The sequence below is a fragment of the Ostrinia nubilalis genome, chromosome 1, assembly GCF_963855985.1.
Source record: "Ostrinia nubilalis chromosome 1, ilOstNubi1.1, whole genome shotgun sequence".
NCBI classification, from domain to species: domain Eukaryota; kingdom Metazoa; phylum Arthropoda; class Insecta; order Lepidoptera; family Crambidae; genus Ostrinia; species Ostrinia nubilalis.
Window position 1 is genome coordinate 183,330 of NC_087088.1, and position 20,295 is coordinate 203,624.

At 35.9% G+C, this 20,295-nt stretch overlaps 1 long non-coding RNA gene across 1 annotated transcript; it reads right to left on the minus strand.

The window, feature by feature from the left end:
• Positions 1-2,651: 2,651 nt before the first annotated feature.
• On the minus strand, positions 2,652-3,722 carry LOC135074709 (uncharacterized). Its single transcript, XR_010257882.1, has 3 exons — positions 3,320-3,722; positions 2,984-3,213; positions 2,652-2,801 (listed from the first exon to the last, which is right to left on the minus strand). It is a non-coding gene; the product is annotated as an uncharacterized LOC135074709 (long non-coding RNA).
• Between the last annotated feature and the right edge of the window lie 16,573 nt (positions 3,723-20,295).

Sequence of the window (20,295 nt, forward strand, 5' to 3'; positions counted from 1 at the left end):
AAGTTTATATTAGCACAAACGACTTGAATAATATGTGATCAATCTAACACTACCTACATTATTCTCGTAAGTCGAGTATTTTATCATACGAAGTGTGATCTGATACGCTTCTTCTCAGCACTTGCCAAATTTTTGTCTCGAAGCGCTGGTAGGGCAAAAGTATGTATAAGGCTCCTTAAGCGCAATTAAAGATTTGTAAGTAATAATTAACCGCTTGAGTCCCAGACGGCATTAATGTATGTCATAACAATTGATTATTTATCTATTGTGTCTAGATTCGCGGGCCTTGAAGGATTAAATTAATTAGTCTAAACGAATAAAGATAATTTTATTTTTATTTTATTTTACGATCCGACGTTTTCCTGAGCTAGTAATAAATAAGGTTCGGTTCATAATTATTGTAGTCATATACAGGCAACAGATTTATGTAGTTCAATACGTAAATGCTATGTAGGATTTAGTGGAGCTATGTATGTTCCACCACTAGTGTAGCGGCCATGTGTGCTGTTATGGAGCTATGTATGGGCTAAGTGTGTCCTTGATTTTAATTAGGTATGATGCATTAGCAGCCAAGTGTGCCAATGGGCCAAGTGTGTCCTTGATTTTAATTATGAAGTATTAGCGGCCAAGTGTGCCAATGGGCAAAGTGTGTCCTCGATTTTAATTATGAAATATTAGCGGCCAAGTGTGCCGATGGGCCAAGTGTGTCCTTGATTTGAATTATGAAGTATTAGCGACCAAGTGAGCCGATGGGCATGCGTCCTTGATCCTTGATTTTAATCATGAAGCGTTAGCAGTGTGTCCATAGTTGGTATTAGTTTCTATTCTTAACTTGACGACTAAATTTTAGCCTTTTCAGTTTTTTTTTTGTAATGAATACCCACCTAATATTGACGGGCTATGTATGCCCATTTAGGAGACTTACTGGGTGTGCTTGCTGACTTCCTGTAAGATTTTGCTGGTATGTCAAGAGAGCCATCCAGTCGTCACTGTGCATAAAGGTTACACTGAGTAAAACACAAACATAAAATCTTTATTTGCGAAGAATCAGTAAAATAGTTAAAGTAACAGTGAAATTACCATGATTTGCTTAGAGAGCATAAAATAATTGTCAAACAATAGATTATTAGATTCTGATCTTGATTTTGGATCAAACTTGAGTTTAATATGATATGAACATAGCCCCATGAAATGTTGAGTTGATGCTTGTCGTACAGTTTATTCCGTCGAGAACTTTATTTCACAGTCGAAGACAATGACGTTTGAAGATGAAACCGGTACACCACCCGGGACGCCCGTCAGCCGACGACGAAATAAGCGAACTAAGCCGATGAAGTTGTCTTCGTCGTCCAGTAAGAAGGCGTCATCACGATCGTCTTCCATGGGACGAAGGTCGCAGGAAGAAGCAGTACCACACGAGGTTCGTGACATATGTATCCCACCAAAAACATTCTGTAAAAAACTAGCCAAGTCTCGATGGAGCTGCTTGTTTATCTCTAAAAAGTAATGAAATCTAGACAAAGTCGTGCCAAGTGTATGGTTCCTTACTGCGATTTCTTTATTATTATAGTTAATGTTGTGGGACTTGGCCGTTGAAAGGTGACAAAACCAGGTGCTCCATGACACCATTGCACCAATCTGTCGCCAGAACCGCTACCCATTGACGATGGAAAATTGCCACTTGGAAAACGTTGATTCAACAATAACCAGTCAATTGTAGGTTTAATAAAGCTGCGTATTTCAATAATACTTATGTATGATTATCTTAATAAAGATTGTTCAACGGCCAAGTCACACAACATTAACTATAATAATAAAGAAATCGCAGTAAGGAACCATAGACTTGGCACGACTTTGTCTAGATTTCATTACTTTTTAGAGATAAACAAGCAGCTCCATCGAGACTTGGCTAGTTTTTTACAGAATGTTTTTGGTGGGATTTCACTTCTTTTTGTAGAAAGTGGCAAAATTATTTAACGTCGTCGTTTAATCGACATTTTTTTACGATATTAAACACAAATAAACTCAACGACCTTTAAAATGGACAACGAATCAGAATTGTTTTAATAACATAACCTTAGCGAACCTTACAATATAATAAACGAAATCAACAAAATGCAAATTACACAACATTCAACTTAATCGACGGGGGGCTCTAGAAAGGAAAAAAATCTGGACACCGCTTGCTAGTGCTAGCGCCATCTAGCGGTGAGCGATACAGGCGAACACCACGGTGCCGGAGTAGTATTGATTATAAATGTGGTGTTACTCCAGATCTTCGATTTTCCTAGTTTTTATTGTTTTCCCTTTATGTGGCCATTAAACCCTAACTCTGTACCAAAGGGTTATGCCCACTTAGTATGGGACCTTTGGCCTGAGGTGGACAGACATTACAGCATGTAATTTGTTATTTATTAAATAGTCTATACCAGTAAGAAACAGAATATAAATATCATTTTGTAACCAAGTCCTTAAAAAGAATTTTTTTTGCTTAATACTAGAAAGGTTAGAAGCAAAATAAAACACCATTTTTTTTATTATTATTATTTTAATCTGACTCATGGGTCAATAAAATATTGTCTAGGAACTAGGCAGGTGGAAATACATGTTCCTGATACCTTGCCCAGCTCAAAAACCACAAAATAGTCATAACATGAGCACAGCAACCTACTGTTATTCGGCCAATATAAGGGCAAATGAATCCTCGTCCCTTTATGTGTTTGTTGGGGCTCCACAGCATGTGTAGCAGCTCGATCAGCTCACTGCCATCAGGGATGACATATTTGGTCAGATCCCCGCAGCTGAAACAAAGAAATTAATTATGGTATCATTCAAAATTCATTCTTTAAGATATTGAGATGTGATGTCCATTTTTATCTATCAGTAAGAAGTATTTGTATAGAAAAAAATATACACTTTGTTCAAATATATCAAGCCAATGTCTTTAATAAAATATAATGAAAATAATTATAATAAAACTTACTTGACGAGGTGAAATCTGTTCCATTATTACATTATTTTCGAATATGTGATTCTCTTTCCGTGTTAATATGCAGTATATGGAACGTATTTGTAACAAAGATAATTCACGTTAACTGTGACCAGTGCTAGTGGTTGCTTCTTCATTTGAAATATTATTTGTCCTTGATTGGTGCAGAGCCACACCGTGGCCACGGTCCAACATGAGTGACAACATACACTGCTGTTATCAATCTAAAAAAAAGTTTTATTAGGATTATGGTAATCTACGGTTAAGGTAGTTGATCAAATACATTGTAAAAGGTATTCAACAAGTCCACACGCTCATTCAATAACTTACCAGCTGAGGAGTCATCCACTGACATTATAACCAACTGAACTTAATAAGCTCTAGGCTATGTCGCCTCCTCTGCATCATGTCAGCTATACAATTGATACATATCTTAGGTTCCTCATGAGATTGAAGAATTGCTGGTTGCATTATCCAAAATCGGGCTGGGGTTAACATTGGGGCTCGGGTCGGAGTCCATACGTAAGCCGTGGTCGGCGTTTAGGCAAGGTTCGATGTCCGAAAGTGAGCCATTGGTCATTGGTTGAGTGAGATTCGTAGTTCGAGAGTATGCCAGTGTCATCAGGAAGGGAAGCATCGAGGACCATGGTCAAAAAAATAAAGTCGTCAAAAGGGAAACTTATACAACACTCTTCTGCTTTTATTTTGGCAAAGACTTGGTTTTGAGAACTAAACAACAATCACGATGAAAAATTCAAAACAAAGCGAATGACAGATAACAGCTGTGACAATATTTTCAGTGTTGCCATGCTAATAATGTGGTGATGAATAAAAATAATCGATATAAAAATCGATTGTATTTTTTGATGACTCGAAATAAGGTGTAGGTATAATAAGGTGTGTGTGAAATAAGGTTTCATTTAGTTATTTAAATATTTTTGGTAGTGTTATGGGAATATTAAAAAGGTTTTATAAATGTCATTTTAATGAATACGTATTTAAAAAAATACTAATTGTCGTAGTCGAAAAACAATCGATATGAATCGATTCTTACCGATAAGATTAATTTTGGCAACACTGAATTGAGTGTTAAAGACAGGAAGTTGTAATTATCACATAAAGTACTATTTGAATTGTATTTTTATAAAGGCAAATTGATACAAAGTTACACTAAGTGAATACTTAAAAAATTAATTAAAAATTTTTGGCAAATTCATATTTTTATTAGCAGCTTGTCCACGCCAGGCCAGAAATGAACATTGTCCCTTAGATTAATAAAACCTAGATGGATAGTCTTCATACAAACGCTTCGTCAATAGTGAGGCAAAAATCTTATGTCATTAGTGTCAATTTTGTTGGGGAGTGTAGACAGTGAAGGCGATTTTCCCGAAAGTAGGGAAATTTTTAATACGTTTTTAATTATTTTATAATTAACAAAAACAAAACGCATCATGTACTTACTTATTTATTGAATTCAAAGTACCTACCTAATAACAATAAGATAAATCGACTTAAAAGTCTCGATTTCATAAAAAAGGAAGTGTACTTGTACGGCGAACAATTGGGAAATAAATTTTCTTGTTACTGGTATTATTCCCGTATTTAATTTTTGAAAGCCAAATTCAAGCAAAATACGCGTCGAATTGTAGTACTTACTTATGAAATGTAACACTGGTCACTTACTTTCGTTTTTCGGATGTATTTTAGACACCCTTTCACAGCACAAACCGTTTTAATTAATTAAAATTTGTCGGACGTGTTTACCAATTTTTCACTTTGACAGTTCATGTGACGTTTACGGGTAAGCCGTGCCGGCTTCCTAAAAACTGCCTCACCTTTCGTGCACTGACTATCTATCTAGGTTTTATTAATCTAAGCATTGTCCTTTCAGCTCTCTGAGTTTATGGGAAGTACTAGTTCTATTTTGATGATCATCAGTGAGTGAGTGAGTGTCGTAAATGCGAAACTTTGCTTTCGCTTATCTTCGGAACTAAATGACCTACAGACTTGAAATTTTGGATTTTAAGTATGTGATTATAGCTTACTAGATGACGAAAATTTCTGCGTTCTGGTCTTATCCAGAGGTTCTCAAATAGGGGCCTGAAAATGCGGCGAAATGGTTCCAGTAAAGGATGGTACGGCAGTGTTTGCTTCGCGCTCGACTTGGCGGGGGCACTACCGTGCCCCCAGATAGACTCTTGTGAAAAAGTTTTGAAATTATTCAAATTCAAATTATTTATTGCTTACTGAATGGCAATTTGTAATAGTGTAAATTACTTACAGGAGCTTAAAAACTTAGTTACCTGAGTGGTATCGCAATAGAGTAGGTGGCTATACTGGCTATACTATAAACTATAAACATTGGTTGTAGTAATATTATTTAATAAACAACTTATAAGATAACTTGGATTAAGGTTGATAGCCGACTATAGTAGTTGTTAGATATTATCATATTTTTATGGTCAATTATTGTATACGTTAAGAAGTTATTCTTTCAATAATACTAATAATGTAATTAATTACTGAATTCAGGGCGTAAATGGATGCGCTGTTAGATAGTTGGAATGATTTTATAATATAGTCCGAATGAGAAAATAAGTAGTACAATTCTCATTGCAAAAGTTAGTTAACCTAGCAAGAGAATCATGAACGTTTGAGGAATTTTTGAATCTTAATTCTTGAAAGAATAAAAGCTTACGTGATTATTTTATGACGAACTAGGATGGATAAATAGGCGTGAAATAACAGAACTCAAAGACTTAACCAGTTTTTGGGTCTCACTAAAGCCAGTTTATTTCGCAAATAATCGATCATAGGATCATTCAGCTCCAAAGATAAGTTCTAAGAAATACCGGTAGTGGCAATAATGGACAAGTTTGCAGTTTACCTATTTTTCTTTCAATAAAACTTGAAAATATAAGTAAAACTAATAATAATTGTGAAAGAATCATGAAAATATATCTACAAATACAAAAGTTACAGGACCCTAAAGTTGCGCATAACAAAATAATATTCGCGCCATTTTGATCGGATTAGTCACTACAGTCATTCGGAGTACAAACAGTAAATCACCCCTGGTCCATATCTGTGCCTGGTCCAGTACTTTTGACAGATCCAATTTTTTTTTTTAAATCTAGTGTACGTTTTCACTCAATTTTCTTTCATAGTAAAATTGTGTAACTTTTTTGATATATCCAAGACCTGACCTTAAATAAAAAGAAAAAAAAAAGACTTCGACATTATAGTGTCATTCTCCACAATGCATTAGGGTGATAAGCATTTTGATTAAAAAACTTGAACAGGTGGCCTGACGTCACGGCACCGCCTATGTTTAAGTTCCACGCAAAAATATGGAAGTAAATTAAATAATTAATTTCTCAGTCATTTCTTGTCTGTATTTCAAAAATAACTTCACTGGCTTTTTAGTTTTGGTCTATATTTGATTCCCATTCAGTGAAATGTAATGTTTTCAACATCACGAAACTTCTCCATTATAACTCTGTGGTGTGTTTTAACAGCCGTTTGTTAGATGTGGCCTATGCAATTGTTTAGATTACGAAAACTACGCCTGTGAGTTTCAAAAGGCCTATTCTTTCAATGTCTAACACTAACCGTATTGAAAATGACACTGGAGAAAAACCTGTGCTTAAATTTTTGTAATAAAAACACTCTTTTACGCAAAACTGATGTTGATGTTTGACGAAGCATATTAATAATATTTTTAATTGTTGTAAAAGATTTGGCCAATTATTATCGTTCTTACCTCTAGATTATAAGCTAATATTATAAGCATGAATGTCGATAAGATTGACGTTATTGCTGTGTTAGTGATCAATAATGTACAAGTATATACAGACCACTGACAATAATCAAAACTGCCATTTCCCACGGTTTTAAGGATAGTTCTAACATTCTATTAAGGTCCTGATCAGAATAATTTTCGAAAACTACGAAGACTTTTTGGAACTTCTTGTTACCGATACAATAGGAATACAATACAAGCGTACTAATTTCAGTTTTACCGAGAGTAGTTAATACATAACGGTGCCGTTATGTCTCCTAGTTCAATAACACTTCAGACAAATATTTTTATAGCTAGAACAATGTCATATCCAAATCACGTTATTGAAGTATAGTTTCACAACAGAATAATAATATGGTAGGTAAGACACACTCTGACACAATCGTAGATGCATTTTGTGAGGGACGTTCGTTATACAACTAAAAAAAAAAAAAAAGCTTGTGCTTGTAGCTTCTGTCAAAGTTCGTTGGTCCCTATAAAGTGACAAATTTAGGAAACGATAAGATAGCTGGTGTTACAAGTTTAAAAAGGGAGGGTAAAGTTTATACGACTGTGAATGCGACCAAAAAAATCGAGCTCATGTTGAGGCCTTAGAAAAAGATGATTCCAATTAAAGTACTTACATTGATAAATAATTAACAGTATGCTCTCTGTAGGAGTAATAGACATTAAGAAAGTTACTATGTATAGTACCCAATCAGGTGTGCATAATACCTAAGTTACTTAGGACTAGTTTTTAAGTACAACAAATAAAATTCAGGATTTTTTTTTTTTCTACTTTTTTTTAAACATTTGCACATGATACAACTTATTATTTGCAAGTTGTCAAAAGTTGTTTAAATATGATTCGTATTGTTTCAAAAATTATTGGTAATGATTTTAGAATATCTATATTAGACGTGACTACAAGGCCGAATGTAATGATTTTATTTTTATGAGACGTGTATGCCAGGAGGCATCACGGTGACGGATGGCCGAATGTAATGATTTTAGAATGTATATCGTATTTTATAGGTACGATTGGTTGCTTATAAATAGTTATTGTAACAACTTTAGTAGAATTTAGAAACCCATTATTAAATTAAAATACTTTATTTGATTACTTCCTGGACATGTTACAGATATTAGAACGATTTTTTTAATTAATTCTGTATTGTATTCGATTGTCTCATATTATTGTTTAATTTACATTAATTTTAGAATTTTTATTGTATATAATTTGCTATTTTAGAAATAAAAATAAACTAAATTAATAATTAGGTAATGCAATTGACTACTTCCGGGGCACGCCGTCGATAAGTCGTTTGAATTTGACGAATGGAAGGGGAAGCTACCTTTTTGCTGGCATGCCACCGGACAGACAGTTCGATTTGAGCTTTCAAACAAGATGTGCTTATTAGTAAGAAGTAATGTTGTAATTATGTAAATCAGTGGTGTAGAAATACAAACTTGAACAAGTCTTCGATTGGTTTTTGTTCACATTAGTTTATTAATTTAACTTTTGTTATTATTATGCGCCACAAATACACTTTCGTTCGTTCGTTCGTTCGTTTCAGCCAAGTGACGTCCACTGCTGGACAAAGGTCTTCCCCAAGGTTTTCCAAAATGAACGGTCCTGCGCTGCCCGCATCCAGGCTCTTCCCGCGACCTTTACCAGATCGTCGGTCCACCTAGTAGGAGGCCTGCCCACGCTACGTCTTCCAGCCCGTGGTCGCCACTCGAGAACTTTCCTGCCCCAACGGCCATCGTCTCTACGAGCTATTTGCCCCGCCCACTGCCACTTGATTTTAGCAAAACTGCGAGCTATGTCGGTTACTTTGGTTCTCCTGCGGATCTCCTCATTTCTGATTCGATCACGCAGGGAAACTCCGAGCATAACCCGCTCCATCGCCCTTTGGGTGACCTTGAGCCTTCTTATGAGGCCCATAGTAAGCGACCACGTCTCAGATCCGTATACCATCACTGGCAACACGCATTGGTCAAATACTTTCGACTTGAGACACTGCGGTATTTCGGACGTGAGTATAATATATGGCGAAGCTTCCCGAACGCTGCCCATCCGAGTTGGATTCGACGATTGACCTCTTTCTCGAAGTTGGACCTACCTAACTGGACTGTTTGTCCCAGGTATATAATTGTCATAGCTGGGCACCGTTAATTAATTAATTTATTTATTTATTTAGGAAAACCAGGGTTTTACAGTGTGTAATAATGACATAAGATAGGCAACGAGTAAACCACTTATAGGTTCCCACAGGTAAAAATAATTTAAAAAATTTAGTGAGCCTTTGCACCAGGGTTACTACATACTACGTACTACACTACTATAATATACTACGTATACCTAAATCAACGTATTGGAAAACATTGCCAAACAGAAAAACAATTTAGCTATCCTTAAAAAAACGGTCGCCTAGCTTTCTCCTCGCCACAGCAATGCTAGTACAAAAGATGTCGATGTTAGTCTCCTTGACAAATTCGTTTAAGTTCCTACTCGCCCGCCAGAGAAAACTATTTTGCCTGTAGTTAGAGTCTACCTTGGGGATGTATAGTGGATCATTATTGCGCAGAATTCTTTTTGGAGCATTACATTGAATGTTAGCTAGGAGTTCAGAGCAGTCAATCTCAGCTGTGATAACTTTTATAAGATATGTGATATCGGATATTTCACGCCTAATGGCAAGAGGAAGGATGTGGTGCCTTTTACAGATGTTAGAGTAGTCCGACGAACTATACTGTGATCTGGTACGGTAACAAATAAACCTTATAAACTTTTTCTGGACATTCTCCAAGCGAGAGACGTATGTTTGGTACCTAGGGTTCCAGATCTGCGACGCATACTCAAGGTGACTACGTACAAACGTGCAATATAGTATTTTAAGTGTTTTTACCTTGTTAAAACAGACTGAGCTACGCATTACAAAACCGAGAGCCCTTGACGCCTTTGCTACTATGCTATTTATATGGTCATCAAAAATCAGTTTGGAATCGTGTATCACTCCCAGATCGCGAATGGATGTCTTCCTCTGTAGAGTTTGGCCACCCATAAGGTATGGATACAATTTAGTATTTAGCTTGCGACTGAAAGTTACAATAGAACATTTGGAAGGGTTGAGATCCAGTTTATTGAACTTACAGTATTCAACCAGACGTGACAAGTCAGCCTGCAGGGCAGCAGCATCCCGTTCCGACGCAATTGCGGAGTAGATTTTCATATCGTCTGCGAAGCAAAGAAGGCGGGAGGAGTGCAGACAAGAGTTAATGTCGTTTACAAATATTACAAACAGTAAAGATCCCTGAGGAACGCCGCTAGGGATGGGTATCCAGCTGGAAATGTAATTGCTCACCACCACAGCCTGAGATCTATTTGAGATATAAGATGCGAACCATCTAAGAAGGTCACCTCTGATTCCAATCATTTGAAGCTTGTCCAGAAGAAGGTTGTGATCGATTCGATCAAATGCTTTGCTGTAGTCCGTATAGATTACATCAACCTGCTCACCATTATCCATATTGAGGGTTAAGTAATCATTAAGCAAGACAAGGTTTGACACGGTCGAGCGCCTTCTCAGAAAACCATGCTGAAAATCTGCACTAAAAGAATTTTTTAGAGCCTCATACACCTGATCGTAGACAACCTTTTCCAGTACCTTCGAAACTATACAGAGCTTGGATATGGGCCTATAACAACTGTCTACAGTATTTTTGCGCACGGGTTATGCATAAGTAGTTTATTTTTATTGTTTATAACCTAGAAACAAGAATAACAACAAAAAATTGTTCTGAATTTGCTTTTATGTGTAAAAAATAGAAAAATTCATATCAATGAATGTATGAAACATAAACATAGAGATGATTTAATTTGTTGCCAAATTTTTTTTTTTCTTTCATTCTTTCTAATTATTAAAACATAACAAACATCCATTTAAGATTCATTCTCACAAGAGAAAAATTAAAATAGAGTCCAAATTATTTATTAAAAATTAAAAGTTCTAATTTCCTGTCATGTTCCATAGAAGATTTTTTTCATAAAAATCTAACCCTATCATGCTTTCAGTATACTGGCCTTGGTAACATCGTTTCTCAAATCCCACTATATTTTGATGAAAGCGTGCCCCTTGTTCTTGCGAATAAGCCCCCATAATTATTTATTTATAAACATATCCCAATGAGAATGTGACGTGCATCTTTAGAGACATTCTACTATGAAGATGGAAAATTCAAATCGCTATAACTTTTTAAAAAGCAAATATTTTCGATTTGTAATCGCACTTTTTTATATACATTTGCTTATATAATCAGAATATAATAAGTAGGTAAAATCCATGCGCAAAAAAAAAATTTTTTTTGTTGACCGGTGTCCAATCCAATGAATCCAAACTCGATGCGATTCTGCCGTTTCGTTTAGGAGTTCCTATGGCCACCTCCTGACTCCATCATCAGACCAGCTCAATGGTACCATAACATTGCATTGTCATCGTACTTACATAAGTATACCAAATTTCAGCTCAATCGGTTGGGGAGAAGTGGTCTTAAATTCAGTTGCAAGATTTGTCCCACACATACTAACAAGTGAAGTCAATATAAAGCTTGTAATAATAAAAATTATAATAAAAATAAACTTTTTTAAAAACAAGCTTTTATTCTGAATTTCGAAAGCTTGTATCGCGCATGGAATTTATTCCTCTTTTTCTCTGTTTGCTCTACAAGCTTTCGAAATTCAGAATAAAAGCTTGTTTTTAAAAAAGTTTATTTTTATTATAATTTTATTTTAAACTTTTTAGTTATATCTTAATCTCAGGACCCTGGACATTATCTAACACTAAAGTGCTCAAAAAGACAAATCCAACGAACCCAAACTCGATGAGTTTCCGCCGTTTTGTTTAGGAGTTCCTATGGCCACCTCCCGACTCCATCATCAGACCAGCTCAATGGTACCATAATATTGCATTGTCATCGTACTTACATAAGTATACCAAATTTCAGCTCAATCGGTTGAGGAGAACTGGTCTTAAATTCAGTTGCAAGATTTGTCCCACACATACTAACAAGTGAAGTCAATATAAAGCTTGTAATAATAATAATAAAAAGACATGACGTATGAACTGTTTCATACGTCGCGAGTTGCGGCCCCCCTAAAAAAGCACGTGTTTTCGGATTTTTGCTTTCACACGTTGATCCATACACATCTCCGCTTCTTTTGACACTTTACCTGGGATTCTTCACCTTCAGAAGCAGCACAAATCGTTGCACTATTGCAAGAAGGGCTTAGCAAGCGGGCTGTCGCACGTCAGCTCCACATAAGCCAGTCCTGGGTTACGAAAATTTTAAGACGCTTTCGGGAGACTGGTGGCTTTATCCCGAGACGCAAGTTCTGAACAGCGCCGGTGCACATAGCAGAGGGATGACCGTTTTTTCATGTCAACCTCTCTATGAAATCGTCATTTGACTGGTATCGACTCCAGCAGCAAGAGCTCAGAAATGTTCGTAGGATAGCTGTTAGCGAGTGGACAGTTCGTCTAAGATATAAGCAATAGAATTTAACTCCAAAAAGGCCTGCCACAGGCTCGAAACTGACGGCAGGTCACCGACAAGCACGCTTTCAATTTACGCAAGTAAATTACATTACATTAATTACAAGTAACCCCCGTAAACAACGAGCAAGAGCTTCGTGAGCGCATTCAAAGGGCAGCTCAAGATGTTCAGCAAATTTTGACAACAAGAGTCACAAAAACAGAAGTGAGAAACAGACTACGAGCTTGTATTAGAAGACGGGGCTCACAGTTTGAGCAGGACTTAAAATAATGTACCTAGATAAAATTAGGTGATACAATTATTATTAAAATACTAAGTTTTTCATTGAGACCCAAGAATAGTTGTTAGTGTGACTTTTTTATTTATTTATTTTTTTATGAAAGTATCTTACTAGACGTTTAAATTCAAATAAAAAAATAATTATGTAGTGTTTGTTAAACACCTGTACCTTTTTGAATAGCTAATGAATCAAGGGACTAAATTCTGTAATTTGTACACAACATTCTATACATTTTTTCTTGGAAATTCTTCGTTTAATTACCTAAACATAATTTTTTTGCAAAATGATACATGGTTTTTTAGCTTTTACTTGAGTAATGACGATTCTTTCTTGCAAATTTTAATTTACAATGTCAATCTTATTATTTAGCTATACGAATACAACAAAAAAGTTAACATTATTCCGTATTCTTTATTACAAGGGTACATTTTAACATAAAAACTGGAGTTTTTTTAAAAAATACTTAAATCTTGAATAACTTGGAAATGAACAAGTTTCGGACATGGTGTCATATGACTTAAATGACTGCAAATAAGCTCTACTTTAACCCGAGCTATCAAGGAATGTATCGCTTTTCCTGTCACCCTTTTTATAAGTGTTGTCAGAGTCATATCTTCTTCCAAGTAAAATATAACGACTTTAATAAAAAAAAAACCGACTTCAAATGCGTGAACACAAATAATAAAAATTCAACAAAAAAATAATCGTTCAAATTGGTTGTAACTATTTTCTTTCTTCTTTCTTTCTAAAGTGGACATAGGGATGTTTACCGGAAAATCGAATTTTAAAAATTGTCAATCGATAGTCCTTTGCTCACTCATTAGGTGGACCGACGATCTGGTAAAAGTCGCGGGAAGAGAGAGAGAAGACTTTTTTCTCCAAAACTGTTTACCACCGCCCTGGAAGATGTCTTCAAGCTTCTGGACTGGAACGGATTATATGAGCACGGAGCATAAATATCAACGGCGAGTACATCACCCACCTTCGATTCGCGGACGATATCGTAGTCATGGCTGAGACCTTGGAGGATCTAGGCACAATGCTCGATGGCCTCAGTAGAGCCTCTCAACAAGTGGGCCTCAGAATGAACATGGACAAGACAAAAATCATGTCTAATGTCCGTGTTGCACCCACTCCTCTGAAGGTTGGAGACTCTACACTCGAAGTTGTTGACAATTATCATAGCTGGGCATTAACTCGTTAATCCTTTAATCGTTAATTAACGAAGTTAACATTTCTATTAACGGATTAACTTTTAAGTTAACTTTAAAAAATGTTAACGGACTCGTTAACTTCCGTTAAATTATCCTAAGTCTGTTAATCGTTAATGAAGTACCTACTATTTACCAAAAAGATACAATAAATAAAGCAGCAATAAAGCAGGCACGCTGAAAAACACTAGAAAAACGCGTTCTGACAAGTACGTTCGGGTTCGGGCTTCCAAAACTTCCAGAACCCAAAACAACAGTTTTTGTAACCAGAACGAAACGTTATAAAAATGCTATTTTTTATTTATTTACAAGCTTTATATTGACTTCACTTGTTAGTATGTATGGGACAAATCTTGCAAATAAAAAAGAACGGTCACGCCCCATACAAAAAAAACCCAGACCCGACAGAAACGAGACATACCTCAGTTTTTTTGTCATGTCTTAATTAGTTAAATTATATATTTTTTATATTCGAAATCTATGTATAACACCAAAATAATTACCCTTTGTTTTTGTTCAGGCGTTATCTATTTATCTATTTATCATTAAAATTGGTAAATGTATGTACCTAAATGTCTATTACAGCTGCTATGGAATGTATCTAGGTGACCTGGAGATACAGCCGTATTATACAGGGTGGAAACGATAAGTGATCTCACTCGATTATTTCTAAACTATACAAGATATCAAAAAACTATTTAATGATCCTGAAAGTGCTTCATGAGCTCTGTATCAAATGGTATCAACAATAAGTTACAAAATCCAAAAATTCAATGTTACCAGCTTTCATAATCTGTAACCTATTATTGGTACCTACCATTTGAAAGAGCCATAGGAACTCCTAAATGAAACGGCGGCATTGCATCGAATTTGGGTTCGTTGGATTTATCTTTTCAAACACTTTAGTACTAGATGATGTCCAGGGTCCTGATGACGGAGTCAGGAGGTGGCCATAGAAATTCCTAAACGAAACGGTGGAAACTTATCGAGTTTGGGTTTGTTTGTTGGCTTTGAGATTGAGATACTATAGACTAAGAGCTGGTGAACGCCAGACCTACGTCATTTTATTAAAGCTGAAAGTTTGTCAGCGTATGCTGTTTGTACCTATTTGAATCATTCACTGTATTTAAACGAGCAAGTCAAAGTGTTAATTAGTGACTTTTTACAAACTTCCTTGCAAATTCTTACTATGTGCCGCCATCTACCGAGATGAATATTAGGGTACGGTTCAGCGGCGGACAAATGGGATGGGCGCGTGGGCGATTGTAGTTAAATAGGATAAGAATTACTTCGTTTTTATTTTCTGTATGTAATTTGTTAATTTTTTGGTAGGGTCTTTATTTTAATTACTTAGGTTGGTAGGTACTTACTTATTTGATTTAAATGATAATTACTATAGGTACGTATAATTTTAGTAGAAAGAAAGGTAATTTAATGACTAAGTGACTCACTCACTCATCACGAAGTCTCAGAAACTACAAGTCTCAAAAGAGTTCTCATAGGGGTTAATGGTCTAATCCACCTGGCTTTGACCACCAAGATGATCAAAGTGGACTCCAGTTAAATTATTTTTTTAGTGTTCTTTGATCACCTATAAATAAATCATACCTCTAAATTGTCACATACATGTCCAATTTGTTTATTGCGGTTTTTAGAAATTATCAAAAATGTTACAAATCAAAATATTTATTACAACAATTGGACATGTGACTATTCAGAGGAGGTGTATTTTTGTTTGTAGATGATCAAAGGACACTAAAATAATAATTTAACTAGAGTCCACTTGGCTCACCCAGGACATCGTATCCGTGGGTGATCAAAGGCACATAATAAATTCAAACGACACTAAATTGTCGCTGTAAGTCCACTTTGATCACCTGGCTGAACAAAGCCAGGTGATCAAAGTGGATTACACCTCCTTTTAGAACGTAGGTAGTCACTAAGACGACATTTTGCAAAATTCAACCCTTATGGGAGTTAAAAAGGGGGTTGGAAGTCTGTATTGCAGTCCTCGGTTTTTAAAGTAAGAGACTTGAAAGTTAAAATGTATGCTCACTATGATCTCTAGATTTTGTGGAGGTGTACATATACTGTTCGGTACACTGTGGTACTGTGTACACATCGGTTTGCCGACGATATTGTGGTCATGGCAGAATCGTTGGAAGATCTTGGAACAATGCTCGAAGACCTTAATCGATTTTCCCAACAGGTAGGCCTGAGGATAAACATGGACAAAACGAAGCTTATGTCGAATGTCCATGTTGCGCCCTACCCAGTTTCAGTTGGGAGCTCAATTCTCGAGATTGTCGACAAGTAGGTATGTCTACCTCGGACAAACGATCCAGCTAGGTAGGTCCAATTTCGAGAAGGAGGTCAATCGTCGAATCCAACTCGGCTGGGCAGCGTTCGGGAAACTACGCAACATCTTTTCGTCCAAAATACCTCAATGCCTGAAGACTAGAGTGTATAACCAATGTGTGTTACCAGTGATAACTTATGGCTCGGAAACGTGGCCTCTCACTATAGGCCTTATACAGAAGCTCAGTTGCAGATCGAATCAGAAATGAGAAGATCCGTAAACGAACCAAAGTCGCTGACATAGCCCAACGGATTAGCAAGCTGAAGTGGCAATGGGCAGGGCACATAGTACGCAGAACTGATGGCCGATGGGACAGAATGGTTCTGGAATGGAGGCCGCGTACCGGAAAACGTAGCGTGGGACTTCCACCTACAAGGTGGACCGACGACATCGTAAAAGTAGCAGGGAAGCGCTGGATGCAGGCCGCTTCCAATCGATCAACATGGAAAGCATTGGGGGAGGCCTATGTTCAGCAGTGGACGTCCTATGGCTGAAATGGTGGTGGTACATGTACTGCAAATGTATCATTAGAAATCAACCACGGGGGCTAAGGAGATAAAAGAAGGGTTGGACTATTAAGTTAACTTTAAAAAATGTTAACGGACTAGTTAACTTCCGTTAAATTATCCTAAGTCTGTTAATCGTTAATGAAGTACCTACTATTTACCAAAAAGATACAATAAATAAAGCAGCAATAAAGCAGGCACGCTGAAAAACACTAGAAAAACGCGTTCTGACAAGTACGTTCGGGTTCGGGCTTCCAAAACTTCCAGAACCCAAAACAACAGTTTTTGTAACCAGAACGAAACGTTATAAAAATGCTATTTTTTATTTATTTACAAGCTTTATATTGACTTCACTTGTTAGTATGTATGGGACAAATCTTGCAAATAAAAAAGAACGGTCACGCCCCATACAAAAAAAAACCCAGACCCGACAGAAACGAGACATACCTCAGTTTTTTTGTCATGTCTTAATTAGTTAAATTATATATTTTTTATATTCGAAATCTATGTATAACACCAAAATAATTACCCTTTGTTTTTGTTCAGGCGTTATCTATTTATCTATTTATCATTAAAATTGGTAAATGTATGTACCTAAATGTCTATTACAGCTGCTATGGAATGTATCTAGGTGACCTGGAGATACAGCCGTATTATACAGGGTGGAAACGATAAGTGATCTCACTCGATTATTTCTAAACTATACAAGATATCAAAAAACTATTTAATGATCCTGAAAGTGCTTCATGAGCTCTGTATCAAATGGTATCAACAATAAGTTACAAAATCCAAAAATTCAATGTTACCAGCTTTCATAATCTGTAACCTATTATTGGTACCTACCATTTGAAAGAGCCATAGGAACTCCTAAATGAAACGGCGGCATTGCATCGAATTTGGGTTCGTTGGATTTATCTTTTCAAACACTTTAGTACTAGATGATGTCCAGGGTCCTGATGACGGAGTCAGGAGGTGGCCATAGAAATTCCTAAACGAAACGGTGGAAACTTATCGAGTTTGGGTTTGTTTGTTGGCTTTGAGATTGAGATACTATAGACTAAGAGCTGGTGAACGCCAGACCTACGTCATTTTATTAAAGCTGAAAGTTTGTCAGCGTATGCTTTTAATACATCAGTAGAATTACAGTCTATTGAATATGTTACGGTCAAAGTGATAAATGTGAAAATTATGAATAATCGCCGGTTATTATGAATAATTACCGCATGATTTGGTAAATGTGATTAATATGAGGTCATATATGTGTGTATAAAACTAAATAGGCGGCTTAGGGGTGGCCCAAGGGCCACCCCCGCCGCACCTTAACCTATTTTTCACTTTAAATCAAAACATTATGTTATAGTAGGCATCATGGAAAAGTAATATTATGCAAGAAACATTCCAAATTCATTTTGCCAAATTATATTAATATATGATATCAAAACGTTCAAAAGTTTGGCTGTACACGAACACGTACACAAGATGTTGTTCTCTTTTATGAAATTTGTTAGTATTAAGGTTGAATTATTAAATAATCACTGTTAAATGTGATTAATTTATCACTTTCACCGCGACTCACTATGTGACGAAAGGCCGATCTAGATGGACAATATTATTTGACAATATTAATTAGCTTTAAAGGCGGTATCTATTGATGATTTGACTATATATAGCAAAAACAGTCATAATTGCATTCAGTTTTGGTACATTTAACGCTATAATACAAAAACCAGTATACGTTGATACACGGTTATAAAGAATTACTACCTGATAGGAGGTCAGCTTAAAATGGACATGTTTCTAAGAAGAAAAACAAAGCTGAATTCTTTATGGCAATTGAAAATAAATAAAAAGGATGAGTGAATAAAAATATAGAATGCCATGCCAGCCACTTTCCAGCCAATTTTTACAACAAATTCGGGAAATGTTCATTTCAATATTTCATAACTCCTCCGTTACCTCGTAAGTTTCGTATTTTATCGAAATATTCATTCCGCTTATTTTTTTTCATTTTTGGGATATTTTATCCATTGTTCGTAGAACTCCCTTCGGGATATAAATATTACGTATTCCGAAAAAAAAAGAACGAAAAAAAAATTTTGGCATCAGCTTTACTAAAAAAATTGACAAGGTTCCGCACCAGTCCGCACTTTCTAATTTACTTTGATCAATAGAATATGAATGAGACTACAACATATATAAGTTGCAGCCATGGTACAACAAAGTACATGTAGTTTCTGGTCCAACAAACACAAAGTTCGCATTAAAAATGTAATATCCATCACATTCGACAGCTATGTTTTCGGCAACTGTAAAGTTATTTGCAATGTGAATGAATAAAAATGGTAGTTCTTACCATCAACCTCACGATCCATCACTAACTTTAGCACAATTAATTTTATAAACACTTAAAATAGCGACAGACCAAATGCAGAAAAGTGAATGATTTCTTCATGAATTCCACCCGTAATGACACTTCAAAAATATTTATTAATTTATTGGAGGGTACTTGCACAAAATTATCACCAGAATTGTGACCTCCAGATTGTCGGCTATCGATCTTGCTAGTATTATTGGAGATTTGAGTTAACCCTTTTTGTCCATCTAGATCGGCCTTTCGTCACATAGTGCGACTGTCGGGAATTATTCATAATAACCGGTTATTATTAATAATTTTCAATTTATCACATTAACCGTAACAAATATACAGAAAAAGCCACCGTAAAAGTTAGGCTTACGTAATACCATAAAAGCTGATTTTTATGTATAATATTTGGGCAATGATTAGAAGTTGTTTCGACATCAGCTACACAGTTTTGACAGTTCCAATTCCTTGCCAGACAGTTTTTTTAGGATAGCTGCCAAAGAAACGATGACCCAAACTTCATAATCCACGAACATTCTAACCTATATTGGCAGCATACGCTGACAAACTTTCAGATTTTATAAAATGACGTAGGTCTGGCGTTCACCAGCTCTTAGTCTATAGTATCTCAATCTCAAAGCCAACAAACAAACCCAAACTCGATAAGTTTCCACCGTTTCGTTTAGGAATTTCTATGGCCACCTCCTGACTCCGTCATCAGGACCCTGGACATCATCTAGTACTAAAGTGTTTGAAAAGATAAATCCAACGAACCCAAATTCGATGCAATGCCGCCGTTTCATTTAGGAGTTCCTATGGCTCTTTCAAATGGTACCAATAATAGGTTACAGATTATGAAAGCTGGTAACATTGAATTTTTGGATTTTGTAACTTATTGTTGATACCATTTGATACAGAGCTCATGAAGCACTTTCAGGATCATTAAATAGTTTTTTGATATCTTGTATAGTTTAGAAATAATCGAGTGAGATCACTTATCGTTTCCACCCTGTATAATACGGCTGTATCTCCAGGTCACCTAGATACATTCCATAGCAGCTGTAATAGACATTTAGGTACATACATTTACCAATTTTAATGATAAATAGATAAATAGATAACGCCTGAACAAAAACAAAGGGTAATTATTTTGGTGTTATACATAGATTTCGAATATAAAAAATATATAATTTAACTAATTAAGACATGACAAAAAAACTGAGGTATGTCTCGTTTCTGTCGGGTCTGGGT